General features: G+C 38.6%; 1 pseudogene; it reads right to left on the minus strand.

The window, feature by feature from the left end:
- Window positions 1–1718: 1718 nt before the first annotated feature.
- LOC127186292 (vomeronasal type-2 receptor 116-like) overlaps window positions 1719–13369 on the minus strand; it is a 29330-nt pseudogene continuing 17679 nt past the window's right edge.

A 13369-nucleotide genomic window follows, 5' to 3' on the forward strand; every position in this document is an offset into this window, starting at 1 on the left:
CATGTTTTCCTTCAATGGAAATATGACAACTGAGGAGAGTATTGATCCTCATAGTCATCTAAAATTCAAACACTCTAAAAATTTCATTTTTATAATATTTTATTCTCTTATCAATTGGTCAACTTTGTCTCTCTTATAGTAGATTTAACATAGAAAGTTATTATGTGATATGCATAAAGAGAACCCCAGTCATTCCTTCTCAAATATCATTTTCTATGTGTAGGTCCTTCTAAGTCTGACATCTTAACTGTACATAAAAAAGCAGAACCCTAATGCAGAGTTTAAAAAATATTCTGCTGTAGTTTAAAAATTATTATTCATTGTCAGTTATTTATATTTCAGTGTGGGTATGCATGTGTGTGTTTGTGTCTTGGTTTGTGCACCTTTGAGTTCAGGTAACCATGTAACCCAGAAGACAACACCTTATGCTTTGGCATATTGTTACATGGGTTTGTTGATATCATCTTTTTCAGGGTTGAGTATTAAATCAGGTCTAATTAAAGAGCAGGGTATGACATTAACTGCTGAGACATCAATCCATCTTCTTTAGTAGTCTTTCTGTATACTGAGCAATCACTCTGTAAGTTCAAATCTTTTACATCCTTGGATAATATCAGGATTCCCTTGCCTTCCCTCCTGCAAGGAGGACCATTGTTTTACCTTCATGTGAAAACCTGAGTTCATTCTTCCACAAACTTCCTCGAAATTTTAATAACCATTCAAAAGGCAACTAAGTCATTCACCGAGATACTAAAAGTAGAATTTTGATTTTATTTTGCATGTTTTTTATTTAGAGAAGAAAAGAACAATTGCACTCTGCACAATGCTCCAATAGTGGTAAATTGTGATATAAGTGGATGGGTGCTGTATTATATCAATGATGTAGACAACTGTAGTAGCCATGATATTTCTATAAAACACCATTAGAGAAGACAATGAGAATCATTCTAAAAACAAATAGATCTTGTACTATAACCCAATATTTGTTGGTTATGCACCACCTTTATATTTCTTGGTTAGAATTAATTGACTAGTCAGAATACCTGGCACAAGTCAAGACCCAGGCCATGAGAGAGAACCAACCACCTACACTGTTAATGATACTCTGCTCTGCTGCAGACAGGAGCATAGATGAACTGTTCTCTGAAAGACTTCACCGAGCAGTGACTCAAAAATGATTGCTGAGACTCACAGCCAAACACTCAGTTATACATAAAGAGTCTTGTAGAACAGTGGCGTGAAAACGTAAAGGACCTTCAGGTAACAGGAGCTCCAACAGAAGGTCAAGAGAGACAGCTAACCAGAGGCCAGATGAGTTTCGTGAGACTGAAGCAACAACCAAGGATCATGTATGAACTGGATCTTGAGTTCCAACATAGAAGTATATGATGGGCAAATCAGGTTCCATGTAGATCCTCAAGTGAGAAGCCTGGGTGCTGTCCCTTACATGGACACTGTTGCCAGACTTTTGATCAGTTCCTGTTGGCATGACTGTCTTTCTAGCCCACAGATGAGAAGGACATGATCAGGCCTGATGCAACGTGGTGAGCAAGGGTGGATGGGAAGGGGATCTTCACTTATCTAAGAAATAAAGGAGAGGTGATGGGAGAGAAAGAGAGGAAGGGTGGGACTGGAAGAAGAGAAGGGATTGATTCTACAGCCAGAATGTAATGTGAATAAATAAATCAATTTCAAGAAAAGGTTCATGATATATGATTTTAGGAATATGATATCACCCTGATCTTTGGAAGAGAAATTGTGTGTGGCATGAATACAATTGTGTAAGCACTTGGGAACAAAGATGCACCCCAGCATCGCTGCACTGGAAGAAAAGATGGAAAAAATCTCCACAGTCACCATGACCTTGCCCTTGGTGCTACAGTAGACAGGGAGGAAAGTGATCCAAACAGTACAAAACACCAGCATGCTGAATGTCAAGAACTTGTCCTCATTGAATGTGTCCAGCAGGTTCCTGGCCATGAAAGCCAAAATGAAGCTTCCCAGGGCCAGGAAGCCTAGGTATCATATGACATAGTAAAATGCTATGACCAAACCCTTGAGGCAGACAATAATAATGTGGCCATGCTCAGAGTGTGCATCAATATCAACAGAGGGAGGAGAAGCTCCTACCCAGATTTAACAGAGAATAATTTGCATGAGTGTACAGAGAGGAATGATGTAGTTAAGTGTTCCTGAAACCAGAATATACCTCATCCTTCTTGCAGGAGCTGTGACTTTGAAAGCCAGAAGCACTGTGATTGTTTTTGCCAACACAGTGGAAATATCCACAGTGAATACAATTCCAAATGTGATTTGCTGAAGGATGCAGGTGGCTGAGTTTGGATGGCCAATGAAGAGCAAGGAGCAGAGGAAACAGAACATGAGTGACACGAGTAAGGTATAGCTGAGAGAGCAGTTATTGGCCTTCACTATGGCTGTGTCATTGTGTTCCAAAAATACCCCAAGAACCAGAGCTGTGAAGGCAGAGAAGCCCAAGGCCATTAAGGCCAGAGTCATCCCCAAGGGGTCTTCATAGCTCAGAAAGATCACAGCTTTATGGATGCAGTGATTCTTCTCAATGTTGGTGTACTGATTCTCTGGACACTTCACACACAGACACACCATGTCTGATTGAAAAAAAAAACAGGTTTGTTAGTACAGCTTCAGCAGTTTATTGACAAGACATTTTAATACTTCTGTTGGAGAATCTTTGAAATAGTTGCATTTGGTTGCTCATAACATAATTGAAGGACATTGCTGTACAGCAAATCTTATATTCATTAGTTCTTATATTTACAGAGAACAAAACCAAACCATCATTTGTCTAACTGTGTTGATAAAAACATTTACATATTTTCATAAAACACAGATTTCTTTCATTATTCTGAATGCTATCATGAAGTGACTTAGTCTGGTAAATTCATAAAATCTAAAATCACTAACCACAGTGTGGCTGAGTGTGTTTTAAAATCACCAATCCCATACATTCTTTGCCTCCTAAGTTCATTGATGATTCAATTAATGCTGTTGTTATGAGAGATCAAGACTGTCTTCTACTTGGACAAGACCTATGGCAGCCTTTCTTGTTCCAATAGCCCAACCTGAACATATTGATATAAAAGAAACAGTAAAAGAAATCATCAGGGTTGAGTTTTATGTTTCTATTTTGTGTGTGTGTGTGTGTGTGTGTGTGTGTGTGTGTGTGTGTGTTTGCAAATGTTTCTATTGGTGTGTCCATATAAAAGAAATAGATGAGTTCATAAATTTTGCAATGATTTGATTTATATGGGGGAAGTAGGAATGGGTGTGCAAGAAGTAAAATTTATATAAATGTAATATTAATATTTGAAAATTATAAAAAAAATACTTTATATCTCTTTATTTATGTTATTATCTGGTAGTACAGAGAAAGAATTCCAGAATGTTGATCATGGGAAGCTTTAACCCTAACATTGAAGGTAGTTACCGCTACAGACTGAGCAGTACAATGCCTTTCATTTTGATCCCTTCATCATGGGAAACATCCTGCACCTTCCTAATTCCCTAATTTCAATCTGTATGTGATGCAGACTCTAATTTATTATTTCATGAAATTCTTAGGGTTGTGTTATATAAAAATTTTCACATAAGACCCCTTAGATTTTGTAGATCATGTATCAACACTTACCCCTACTTTACTAGAAATAAATGGCGTCAGACACTTGAAAAATGGGCTTCTAGATATTCAATGAATTCTGTTTCGTGTTCATCAGTTTCTTATAATTTTACAAGTAATTTTTTTTACCGCTACACTAATTTCCCTAAAGATAACAGATTTGTTTTCCACACCCTCATTACCCTGTGCATTGGTCATTTGCCTTATCTGTTCTACCTGGGGCTATGTATATACATGGTGCACATAGACATATGTAATAACACATTAATATGTTCAAAAAGAGTAAGTGTATATTTGAAATATTAGTGACTGCAATCTTCCCTACATGTAGTGTTAGAGATGAATGAGTAGGAAAGATCTGGTGAGTAATTTCTCACTGCAGCTTGATTAAAAACATTGTTTATTTGAGAAATTGTGATATAACTTAAATTTTCAATGAATCCATATGTAGGTTTAGGCATAAGAGTTTTTTGTTATTATGTTGTTAATATATGTATCCCTATATAGACTAATGGAGGAAATAGTATATTTTATTTTTGCAGTTGCATTTTACACTCCTTCAGCATCCCTTTGTTGGTGGATAGGACTACCAATGTGAAGGCTTTATGAGAGCAGCAAACACTCACTTGTTCCATTAGAAATTTCATTTTCTGGGCAGTGGACACAAATAAAACAGCAGGCTGACATTCCCTCCTGCCTGAATTTTCTGATTCCAGGACCACAATCAGCACTGCATACAAAGGGCAGCATCTGAGAAAATAATATACATGCTAATACCAGGAGTTTTAGCTACTTCTGCCATAACAATATCATATTAAAGCAAATGGATGAAAAGTTGAAATTATTAACCAAATAAAAGCAAAAACAAAAAACGAAAAGAAGCAAACAAACAAAAACCACACACTGTCATTTTCATGCAAAGTCTAATCTCATATTCTTCCCATATGTATATATAACTAGAACTCTTCTTGTGGTTGAGAAAAAAAGAGTCTCACTGTGTAGAATTTGGGACCTCAACTCCCTATGTAGAATAGGAAACATTTCTTTCTCTCTCTTTATGTATATTTTCATTTTTATTCTGGCAATTTTGGTAATATTTTAATGACTATTTCAAAGAAGAGTGGAGACAGTACATATTACTGTCCAATTTCTGTTTATATTTTAAGGCATGGTCTCTATGTTATGCTGCCTGCCTTGGATTAGCTATATAGGTCTGACTGGCCACAGGAGAACAGAGAATTTCCTGCCTCTGTCTACAAAGGATTTGGATTAAAGACACGCATTACACACACCCGGCTTCTTTCTGATTTTAATTGATGTTTTAAATTTTTCTTTTCCAGGGGGATCCAAGATGGTGGCGAGCAGTGTGGACTGTGTTTGGAGGCTCCAGTGAACAATTCAAGAAATTGCACAGATTTCTGAGCCAGGAGCACCAAGGTCCTCACACCACGGCAGCAGGAGTGCTCCATGGTTGGAAGGGAACAGGGTTTGGACGACCTGCGAGCCCCTGCACATTGGAGGAGCACAGATTTTCTTGGATCGGAGCAGCAGAGGCAGAGGCAGCAGCAGCAGCGGCACCAGTGGCACCAGTGGCACCAGCGGCAGTGGCTTAGGTTTGCAGCTCAGAGCCTTCCTGTGGAGGTGACTGGTGTGGTGGCCAGTGGGAGTTGCTGCAGAAGCGGGGACTCTGGGCAAGATTTGGGTCACGTGGTGCCTTGGAACCCAGACTGGACTTGACAGACAAGTCGACCACATAGTCCCAGGTTCTGGCTCAGCTCAGTAAGCAATTCTGCCCGAGGCAATAAGTCAGCGCATCCGCAGCTCCCCTGCTGTGGCACAGGCTGGGCAGAGTGCTTAGTTCCACCCTAGGCAACTCTTCCGCTCAGAGGCAGCCTCCCTGCGGTGACGCAGTGTTGGTGGAGTGCTTGGTTCCACCAGCAGCGCTGGCTCAGCACAGCCGCAGTTCTCCTGCTGTGACGCAGGCTGGGTGGAGCACTCAGTTCCACCAGAAGTGCTGGCTCAGCACAGCCGCAGTTCTCCTGATGTGATGCAGGCAGGGCGGAGTGCTCAGTTCCACCTCTGGTCCTGGCTCAGCGCAGCCAGAGTTCTCCTGTTGTGACAGGATGGGGGGAGCACTCAGCTCCACTAGAAGTGATAGCATAGAGCAGCCGCAATTCTCCTGCTGTGACACAGGTTGGGCGGAGCGCTCAATTCCACCGGCTCTAAGACTTTGGTTTGGACACAGTGTGCAGTTTGAATCCAGAATTCCTGGCTGAGCTTGGTGGACAGTTCAGGCCCTAAGTCAATAACTGACCACAGCACACACTTTGGGCCAAAAGCCCCTAGCTCAGCTTGCTGCGCAGTCCCAGCTGAAAAATTCTGGCTGGACCCTGTGTGCATTTTGGGCCCAGAATCCCTAGCTGCGCTCGGCAGATGGTTCAGGCCCTGAGAATCTAGCTGAGTTCAGCCCATATTTCAGGCCCAGTGTTCCTGGCTGGACTTGGGAGGAGATACAGAAGGCTGTGGATACCTTGGCCTGACCCAACGCTCATTCAGAGACCCAGAACGATTGAAGGACCCACGGCACAGGAGAGCTGAGGATCACTGGCTGTGAGAGTCCAAAACAACAGGGCTAACCTCCTAACATCCACACCAGTGAAGCATTAGAGCTTCAAGGCTAGGGAAATCATGAGAAAAAAAGTGAATCTATCATCAGACTCCGTCCCACCAAATCTGGAAGCTACCCAACAAAAACAAAGACGGCAAGATGTCTAAAGGACAGCGAAAAAGCATACTCAAAAAAACCCAAAACAACATGGTGTCTCCAGTTTCCAGCTGTCACAAAGAAAACAACCCAGAGAACTCAAATACAACAGAAATACAAGAATATAACCTCAAATACTTAGTAATCAGGATGATAATGGAGGAAATAAATAAAATTTGTAATCAAATGCAGGAAGACACAGCCAAACAGTTGAGAGACATAAAAGAAGCACATAGAGTGGAACTAGAAAAATTGCAGGAAAATGCAAACAACCAGATGAAAGAAATAAATGAAAGGGTTCAAGCTCTGAAGACCTATACAGAGGCAATGGAAGAAACTCAGGAATATACAATCAGATGAAAGAAATCAAAAAGTCAGTTCAAGATCTGAAAATGAAAATGGATTCAATAATAAACACACAGACAGAAAAAAAATGAGAACGTGAGACCTCAGAGAAGAAGGCGAGCAACACAGAGGTGAGCTTTTCTAACAGAATCCAAGAGATGGAAGAACGAATCTCAGGTCTAGAAGATACAATCACAGATCTTGAAGCAGCCATTAAAGAAAATGCCAAATCTGGAAAACTCCTGACACAAAACATCCAAGAAATTAAGGACACCAAGAAAAGAAGAAATCCGAGGATAATAGGCATTGAAGAAAGAGAAGATATCAGACTCCAAGACCAAGAAACTGTTCTCAACATAATCATAAAAGAAAATTATCCCAGTCTAAAGAAAGAGATGCCCATAAACATAAAAGAGGCATACAGAACACCAAATAGAATTGACCAGAAAAGAAAAACTGCCCGTCACATAATATTCAAAACACAATACATACAGAACAAAGAAAAAATATTAAAAGCTGCAAAAGAAAAGAGCCAAATAATATTTAATGGCAACCCTAACAGAATTACACCCAACTTCTCAGCAGAGACCATAAAAGTCAGAAGGGCCTGCACAAAGATCCTGCAAACCCTAAGAGACCACAGATGCCAGGCCGGACAACTTTACCCAGCAAAACTATCAATAGCCATTGATGGAGAAAACAAAATATTCCATGACAAAAACAAATTCAAACAGTACCTATTCACAAATCTAGCTTTACAGAAGGTACTAGAAGGAAAACTCCATCCCAAGGGGTCAAGATACAACCAAAACTACTGAGGAAATAGATAACTATCCCATGGCAAAAACACAACTACACAAACACTCGACTGGAAACAACGTCAAAAATAAGACTCTTAACAGTCACTGGTCATTAATATCTCTCAACATCAATGGTCTCAATTCTCCAATGAAAAGACACAGACTAACTGAATGGGTGCATGAACAAGATCCAACATTCTTCTGCATTCAAGAGACACATCTCACACATAATGATGGGCATTACCTCAGGATAAAAGGTTTGAAAAAATATTCCAATCAAATGTTCACAAGAAGCAAGCAGGTGTAGCCATTTAAGTATCGAACAAAATAGACTTTCAACCAAAATTAATCAAAAGGGATGAGGAGGGACACTTCATACTCATCAAAGGTAACGTCAACCAAGATGACATCACAATTCTGAACATCTATGCTCCCAAAACAAGGGCACCCACATTTGTAAAAGATCTGCTAAAAAAAAGCTTAAACCACACATCAATCCCCACACAATAATAGTGGGAGACTTCAACACCCAACTCTCACTGAAGGATAAGTCATTAAAACGGAAACTAAGCCGAGAAATAACATCATTAACCAATGCAATGGGTCAAAGGGATCTACCTGATATCTATAGAACCATTCACCCAAACAAGAAAGAATATAACTTCTTCTCTGCACCCCATGGAACCTTCTCTAAAATTGATCACATTGTAGGTCACAAATCAAGCTTTAATAGATGCAAGAGGATTGAAATAATACCTTGTATCCTATCAGATCACCATATTCTTAGGCTGCAATTCAACAACAACAGAAATAACAAAAGCCTACATGTATGTGGAAACTAAACAACTCTCTGCTAAATGACACCTGGGTCAGGGAAGAAATAAAGAAAGAAATCAAGGAGTTTCTGAAATTCAATAAAAATGAAGAAACAACATACCCAAATTTGTGGGATACATTGAGAGCAGTGCTAAGAGGAAAATTCATAGCACTAAGTGCCTTTAAAAATAAATTGGAAACATTGCACATAAGCATCTTAACGATACAACTGGAAGCCCTAGAAAAAAAAAGAAGCAGAAACACCCAAGAAGAGTAGAAGTCTAGAAATAATGAAACTCAGGGCTGAAATTAACAAATTAGAAACTAAGAAAACAGTCCAAAGAATCAACAAATCCAAGAGCTGGTTCTTTGAGATACTCAACAAGATAGACAGACCGTTAGCCAAACTAACTAAAAGACAGAGAGACAGTATTGAAATCAACAAAATCAGAAATGAAAAGGGAGACATAAGAACAGACACTGAAGAAATTCAAAGAATAAGAAGATCCTACTTTGAAGGCATATATGCCACAAAATTTGAAAATCTAAGGGAAATAGACGATTCTCTTGATCAATTTCACTTGCCAAAGTTGAATGAAGAACAGATAAACAAGCTAAATAATCCCATATCCCCTAAAGAAATAGAAGCAGTCATCGATAGTATCCCAACCAAGAAATGCCCCGGGCCAGATGGTTTCAGTGCAGAATTCTACCAGACCTTCAAGGGCCAGCTAATATCGATACTCTTCAAGATACTCCAAAGATAGAAATGGATGGAAAATTACCAAATTCATTCTATGAGGCCATAGTCTCATTGATACCTAAACCTCACAAAGACTCAACAAAAAAGAGAATTTCAGACCAATTTCTCTTATGAACATCAATGTAAAAATACTAAATAAAACATTTGCAAAACGAATATAAGAACACATGAAAGATATCATTCATCATGAACAAGTAGGCTTCATTCCAGGCATGCAGGGATGGTTTATTATATGGAAATCCATCAATCTAATCCACCATATAAACAAACTGAAAATAAAAAACCACATGATCATCCTTTGGATGCAGAGAAAGCATTTGATAAAATCCAACACCCATTCATGTTTAAAGTTTTAGAGAGATCGGGGATACAAGGCACTTTCCTCAACATAATAAAAGCTATAAACAGCAAGCCTATTGCCAAAATCAAAGTAAATGGTGTGGTACTTAAGGAAATTCCTCTAAAATCGGGAACAAGGCAAGGCTGCCCACTCTCTCCATATCTCTTCAATATAGTACTCGAAGTTCTAGCAAGAGCAATAAGACAACAAAAGGAGATCAAGGGTATCCAAATGGGAATGGAGGAAGTCAAAGTATCCCTATTTGCAGATGATATGATAGTGTACATAAGTGATCCTCAAAATTCCACCAGAGAACTCCTACAGACGACAAATAACTTCAGCAAATTAGCTGTAGACAAAATTAACTCAAAAAAGTCTGTAGCCTTCCTATACACAAATAACACGATTGCAGAGGAAGAAATAAGGAAAACCACACCCTTTACATTAGCCACAAGCAATATAAAATATCTAGTAGTTACTCTAACTAAGCAAATGAAGGACTTGTATGAAAAAAATTTCAAAACTCTGAAGAAAGAGATTGAAGATGACCTGAGAAGATGGAATGATCTTCCTTGCTCATGGATTGGGAGAATTAACATAGTAAAAATGGCCATCCTACCAAAAGCAATCTACAGATACAAGGCAATCCCTATCAAAATACCTACACAATTTTTTAAAGACATTGAAAGTTCAATTCTGAACTTCATATGGAAAACCAAAAAACCCAGAATAGCTAAAACAATCTTCTACAATAAAAGGTGCTCTGGAGGAATCTTCATACCTGATCTCAAACTGTACTATAAAGCAATAGTAATTAAAACAGCATGGTACTGGCACAGCAACAGGCTGGTTGATCAGTGGAATCGAATCAAAGCCCCAGATGTGAATCCATACACATATGGTCACTTGATTTTTGACAAAGAAGCCAAATCCATTCAATGGAAAAAGAATAGCATCTTGAACAAATGGTGCTGGTCTAACTGGAGGTCTATGTGTAAAGAAATGCAACTGGACCCACATTTGTCACCTTGCATAAAACTTAAATCCAAGTGGATTAAAGACTTCAACATAAAGCCATAGGGACTAAGTCACTTAGAAGAAAAAGTGGGGAAGAGGCTGGAACATATTGGCACAGGAGACAACTTCCTGAACAGAACACCAAAGGCTCAGGCCTTAATGTCAACCATTAATAAATGGGACCTCATGAGGCTGAGAAGCTTCTGTAAGGCCGGAGACATTGTGAAGAGAACAAAGTGACAGCCTACAGACTGGGAAAAGATCTTCACCAACCCAACATCTGACAAAGGTCTAATATCCAAAATATATAAAGAACTCAAGTAGCTAAACACCACCAAACCAAATAACCCAATTGAGAAATGGGGCTTGGAACTAAACAGAGAATTCTCAACAGAGGAATATCAAATGGCTGAGAAACACTTAAAGAAATGCTCAACCTCCTTAATCATCAGGGAAATGCAAATCAAAACAACTCTGAGATACCATCTTACACCCACCAAAATGGCTAAGATCAAAAATTCAAGTGACACACATGCTGCCTAGGATGTGAGAGAGAGGAACACTCCTTCATTGCTAGTGGGAATGCAAACTACTACAGCCACTTTGGAAATCTATCTGGTGCTATCTCAGAAAAATGGGAATAGGGCTTCCTCAAGACCCAGCTATTCCACTCCTTGGAATATACCCAGAAGATGCTCCAGTACACAACAAGAAAATTTGCTCAACCATGTTCATAGCAGCCTTTTTCATAATAGCCAGAACATGGAAACAGCCTAAGTGTCCCTCAGTAGAAGAGTGGATAAAGAAATTGTGGTACATATACACTATGGAATACTACTCAGCTATTAAAACAAGGAATTCCCGAAATTTGTGGATAAATGGATTGAGCTAGAAATGATCACAATGAGTGAGTTAACCCTGTAGCAGAAAGAATCAAATGGTATATACTCACTTATATCTGCATACTAGCCCAAGGGGCATGTCCCACGAAAGCCTTTACTTATCCGGAAACTGGGATAGAGGGGAGGACATCCTATTGGGACTCTAAATGAGAGACACATGGAAGAACAGCAAAATAATAGGATCCAGAGTGTCCTATAAACCTACAAGTAGAACATTATGATAGGCAGATTTGGGCCCAGGGGTCCCACTCAAACTAAGGCACTACCCAAGGACAAAGCAGGCAGTAAATTTTAAACTCCTTCCCAGATCTAGCCAATGGGCAGAACATTTTCCACAGTTGAGTGGAGAGTGTGATATGACTTTCTCACGTACTTTGGTGCCTCACATTTCACCATGTCCCCTGGAGGGGGAGACCTGGTGGCACTCAGAGGAAGGACAGCAGGTTGCCAAGAAGAGACTTGATACCCTATGAGCACATACAGGGGGAGGTAATCCCCCTCAGGAACAGTCATAGGGGAGTGGAATAAGGGGAAAATGGGGGGATGGGAGGGAGGAATGGGAGGATACAAGGAATGGGATAAACATTGAGATGTAACAAGAATAAATTAATAACAAAAAAATAAAAGAAAATTATTTTCACCAAAAAAAAAAAAAAAAAAAAGAAAGAAAAGTTTTAAACAGTATGTCCAATAATGGCTCTAGGATATGATATAGATGTGAATTCTGATTCAGTTGTTATTCAGACATTCTATTTGAGCTGTGCCACTACAACTAAAAAGTTGTTTCAACATTAAATAAGTTATGTTCAGAAATTATTTAAGTTACATCTTAACTGATAATTTCAGTTTGTCACATATTATGATAGTTAATGTAAATATCTCTTCTTCGTATTAAAAAGGGAGTCATTCCAAATCAATGAACACATGAGCTGCATGTGTAGTTACTGAGCAAAAAATCCATTCCATGTCAGGAATAAAATCTTATGCTCTTTCTAACTATACCTTGCTTCAGCATTAGAAAAACAGTCATTAGAATAATACATGGGAATAAAAATTATGGAGGCAGTGCTTTGCTCTTAGATATGTGTAACAGGATACACGCAGTATGAAAAACCATAAAAATGATAATATCAAATCAATATATATTTAAATGTGCATATTCAATGACACCCTCAACAAAGAGTTCAAAGAATGATTATAAGAATTTTTTCTAAAAAATCAAAAGAAGAGACACAAACTTTTTCTGGAAGAATACAATACAGTCAAAAGAACTTGCATACGATAAGGCATTGTTAGAGTATGTGAAACAGTAATCCCATAAGGATACAAAATTATAAAAATATTCACACAAAAATATGTAAAGGAAAAACAAAATAAAGAAAATTAAATTCTAAGTAAAATGTTTCACCAAAAAACATGATGGCCAAGTATGACGTATGTGCATACGTATTAGAAATTTTAATGTATGACAAAGATAAAAAAAATTCAGAAGATTAAAAGCACAAGATACCAAGGTGTTATGATTAAAAGATCATATACACAAACAATGGATACAAGAGGAGAAAGACACACTCAAGACATCAACACCAATTCCTGAAAAAATGTAGTTGTAAATTTCCTGTGAGATACGTGGCCATTAAGACACAATAGACATTTAAATACCCAAAACTCAATATCAATAAAGAAACAGCCCTTACCATTAAACTTAAAAATTGTTTTGTAACAATGACATAAAATCTGAGGTTGCAGTAGAGAATGCCATGCCATGGAAAGGCCCAATCTCTATTACACTAGATTCTTCTATGGACATTCTTTAAGAAGAAGAAGAATAGGGATGTTTTTCAAGCATTTAGAGACATAAGTGCCAACCACAGTAACCCCTTCACAATTGAACACAAGATGTCAAAGGAACTCATAGACAGTATTAAAGTACAGAGAAGCACAACTATTAGAAAAGTATCAATTAC

Source organism: Acomys russatus, unplaced genomic scaffold (genome assembly GCF_903995435.1).
Source record: "Acomys russatus unplaced genomic scaffold, mAcoRus1.1, whole genome shotgun sequence".
In the NCBI taxonomy this organism is placed as follows: Eukaryota; Metazoa; Chordata; class Mammalia; order Rodentia; family Muridae; genus Acomys; species Acomys russatus.